Source organism: Salvia hispanica, chromosome 4 (genome assembly GCF_023119035.1).
Source record: "Salvia hispanica cultivar TCC Black 2014 chromosome 4, UniMelb_Shisp_WGS_1.0, whole genome shotgun sequence".
NCBI lineage: Eukaryota > Viridiplantae > Streptophyta > Magnoliopsida > Lamiales > Lamiaceae > Salvia > Salvia hispanica.
In genome coordinates, this window is record NC_062968.1 from 17,188,794 (window position 1) to 17,193,724 (window position 4,931).

Genomic DNA, 4,931 nt, shown 5'->3' on the forward strand with positions numbered 1-4,931 from the left:
ATACCCTGTTGATATATATAATATAATACTATGTAATCCTCTCACACTTCACATATGAATTCATCTTTGTGTATACAGAACATATCTATTTTATAGCAACCATATGACTATGTTAACAACAATTCAAATAAGCATACATTATGTTAATAATTATTGTATAAAATGTCAATACCAATATGTCAACAGACATATTCTAATGTCAATAATCATAAAAATTTAAATATATAGTACTTAACTGCAAGAATACTCTTCTGTTGTTTTAAAAAAGCATAAGTCGAACTTATCAGATAATTAAATAATGAAACCTAAAAATAAAATCTTTTGAATAATCAAACTGTGTTTTAAAAAACTAAAATTGAAGTCATACAATTAAAAAAAGAATGAAATCTTTAACCTGAATGAGTCGTTTTAGTGCTTTTTGTTGATTTGGTGTTGACCTCCAATTCGGATGGCATTTTTCCAGGAACGGTCGACGATCCAACTGAATCACTTTTGTTTTTTTGTCCGGTTGACATTTCTAATACTCTTAATCGATTTAGAAATCTAGAAAAGAGATGAAGTTGAGTTGTGATTTCTAGATGAAGGGTTTGTAAATGAGAGAGTAGTCAAATTTTTTTTGAGCGGAAATCTATTCGTGAGAGAGTAGTTGGTAGAGAAATCTTTATAGCTCCACTTTTTTGTGAGTTAGTGAATAATTTGTAGAGTGGAGGGTTTTGAATTAAATTTTTTTCCACCATTTTATTAGAAAAACAAGCAGTTGACATTGTTGACATTTTAAATTCTGACTATTGACATGACAATTATTTAGTTATTGACATTACATACAGTTTATTTATATTTTCTTTTTTTGTTTTTGATATTTAATTTGCTTTATATTGACATGTATTGTATGACCATAATTCATGAATATGTTCCAAATATTGAGTTGTCTGAAATTTTATATGAAGCCTATTGACAAGTTGTTGGCATTTTTGCTATAAGTTATTCACATTTGATAATTAAGGTATGGACAAAATGTTGAGTTTTGATATGGAAACTATTAACATGTATTTTATGATAATGATGCCAGTACATGTTTCAAATTAAAAAAATAAGAAAAATAGTTGTATATTTTTTTTAGTTACAAGAATTGTTTTTGAGCTGTTGACATTCAATTCAAGTTGTTGACATTTCTATTTAAGTTGTTGTACTGATTTGATAGTTGATATATTATTACAGACTCCATAGTTTAAAAACCACATTTGATAATTGTATTACACATCCATCTAAAAAACATGATAACATCAAATATTCAAACCACTCTTTGTTCAAATCAGAATAAAACAGTTTTTTACTTATTGCTTCTACGACTAAACCATTCGTTGTACTTGTTCTGTAACGCAGACAATCTTTGCTTGTTTGCATTCATCCAGATGTCAGCATCACTTATCAAATCCATACACTTTTTGTTGCTCTCTGATGTAAGTATGGTTTCGCAATATCTTCCTCTGAGTACCTGTAGAATCTTCATGCCACGTGGAGAAAAGCCGACATTCCAATCCCTTCCCTTGCTGCCAAAGTATGTCTCCATATGTCTCATCATATAAACACCGCTGTCTTCTTTATTGTGGCCCAATCTAAAGCAATAACTTTGTATGGAGACTTCTTTACATTTTCTGATAGATCTTTCATGTTATTCTCTATAAAGTATGTCTCAAACATATCTTTCTGCAAATATATAAACAACTAAATTAAAATTTGCATACAAAGCATATTAGCAAAATACATAAATTATGTAAACAAAAATCTAAACATAATGTTAGCTATATTTAAAAAAGCATACCAGTATTGCAACATCAAAGTTATACTTTTCCAAGGGATTCTTGTCTCTAGGTGGTTTGGCACTATCAATTATCTCAATTTTGTTCATCTTCATCCAGAATACCACAAGATAGTAATAGCCACTTTTAAAAACAGGGAAGAAGACCTGTATTGTATGTTAGATAAAATTAGAGAAAAGAATTTGACAACTTCTGTCCAAAATTATGTAGGTGAAACTGTGAGATCTTTGTACAAAAATAAATTTGTTACCAAATCAATCTTCTCCAATCGAAATCTTCTATTGTTCTAATCTCCTGTTCAATTCGCGATACAAAGTTGTTCTTGGATTGTAATGGATCCCAATGAGGCCGCCGATTTGTTATATTCAAATACTGCATTTAACATTTTTTGTTAGTGAAATTTGTCATCCAAATAGTTGACACAGAAATTTAGATTACTCACGCATGAGGATGTTGTCAGAAACAGTCGTGGAGGTGACGATTCTACCCTTTCTCTCTCCTTGTAGTTCAGGTGCGCTGTCCATACATCAATTACACCTATACTGATTTCTGAATGGGGTTTCAGAGATGAAAACACTCCTTTGCTTGCCCAAACAAACCCATTAGTGTAGACACATGAATCACTGAAATGAAAGTGTGCAGACAACATTTACATATCATTCATAAATTATGTCAACTGCATGGAAATATAAAAGTATTGTATAGATTATTCAAAGAATTAAATTATGCATACTCATTTGTTCCTTCAGTTTCTACTATGTAGTAGTACATATCTCTTTCATCTGGGTTCAGGGTTGTTTTCATATGCACGGCTCGTATTTCAAATGGTGAACGTAGCACTGGGCTAGGACGCATTTCAGCATGAGTCCGTCTCTCTCTAGCTTCAGCCAGTGGAATCTCAGAGATCGGAACAGGGTTCGGGTTCATGTCAACTATATTACACTAACCGTGTCAATAACTAATATAATTATGTTAACTACGATACATATCATGTCAACTGCACAGACAAGTTATGTAAACTAATCTACATGCTTTGACAACTACACATACAAGCCATTTTAACAACTATTACAAGCAATGTTAACAATAATTCATTCATTTTTTAAAGAATAATAAGGTTAATTTTAATTTTTTTACCTGGTAAATAGTCATTCTTCTGTCCGTGTTTTTAGGAGTTTTTTCTTTTTCCTCATGCATCTTCTCTTTCCCTTTATGTTCTTGTTTTTGTATGTTCGATTCAGGAGGGGTGTCATCCAGTGTTTCAATACCCTCTTTCATCATATACTCAACAATTGAGCATGCAACTGCATCCTCCCTTCCTCCCTGTCTTCCTGAAATTCCATTCTATACCATGTCAAGTATACTTTTATCTATGTCAACTACGATATCCACAATGTCAATAACTAATATAAAATTATATACAAAGCTTCAAGAGTTTAATATAATCATTATAAACTGTACCTGTTCATTTATGATATCAACAATAGCGTTTGTTGCCTTGATTGCTTCTTCATTGTTGTTAATTTCAAAGTCACTACATGTTTTTGATAATATATGCAAGGCATTTTGTGTTCTTAAGTCTATATCAGCTTCATCTTCTGCTTGAATTTCAAACTCACTTCTCCTGTTCTCAAATCCTATAATTGATGCTTGAATATTGACATGTCCAGGAGATTCATTTGTTGGTGATGGCTTATCAGCTTCAACTTCTGCTTGAATTTCCAACTCACTTCTCCTGTTTTCAAATCTTATAAGTGATGATTGATTATTGACGTGTCCAGGAGATTCAGTTGTTGGTGATGCTCTATCAGCTTCAACTTCTTCTTGCATTTCCAACTCAGTTCCACTGTTCTTAGATTATATAAATGATGCTTGAGTATTGACATGTCCATGATATTCAGTTGTTGGTGATGCCCTATCAGCTTCAACTTCTACTTGAATTTCCAACTCACTTCCTCTGTTCTCAGATCCTAAAACTGATGCTTGAGTGTTGACATGCTCTGAAGCATTGACTTCTTGTTGTTGGAGAGATGGGGATGCTGTCTGTGGAGATCCTAGTACGGCTGTCAAGATAGGAGAGTTTGATTCATTATCACCATCACACATCATGTTCTCCTTGCTTTGTTCATCTTCTTCAACAGTCTGTCTTCAGGATTATCAACTGATGATGTACGTAAATTTTCTCTATTTCTTTCTTCTAAAGCCTGTTCAAAAATTAGTTCAACAATGTTACTTTCTAAACTGTAGGAGTAATCCAGTGTCAACTAAGAGAAACATATATCAACAAAATGATGTATTAATCTCAATATAGGTTGATTATGTTCTTGGAAATTCATTCAAATCTTCAAGTGTTTCATTTTCTTTTTCAGCATTCTGTATTGAGTCAAACACTGGTTTCCAATTATCAACAACAACATTGTTGTCTATATGAAATGACTGGGACAAATGCAGGAAAGTGTCACTCACAGATACAACCGGAGATTTTTGGCTTCCAATTGCGCTTCTAGAAATATCACAAACAAATCCGAATAAATCATTATTCTTGATCACTGAAGAAGCTTCTTTGAGGACTCTAACAAGATTGGTCCTTCCATCATTTATCTGATTGATGTATTTTACTACATTTTTCACCATATCTGATAGGAGTATGTTCTGAGAAGAAGACCCAGCTCCACTGTCATCTACATCAATACTTTGTTCTTCATTCCCTTGCTGTTGCTCCTCATTTCGAATGTATCTCTTCTTTATATGTCCTAAACCAAAAACTCCTGCACTGATCTCCCTATCTTCTCTAGCATGAAGATGCTCACTTTTCCATCCTTTCATTAATGGAAATGTTCGAGGAACAGGACGCTTGTCTTGTGTAACTCTGTCTAAGTAGCAGAGCTGCATATGTTAAAAAATGCATGTCAATTACTATTATGTCGTGTCAACTCAATACACAAGCCACTTAAATAACTAATACAACTTATGTCAACTATAGTACAAGCTATATCAACTACACACACAACCTAATGTAATCATGTTAATAATCAGTAATGCAAAATGTAAAACATACCATAAGGAAGAGAAGTGGTCCAGCAAAGGCATTCTTCTATGTGATTGACGAAT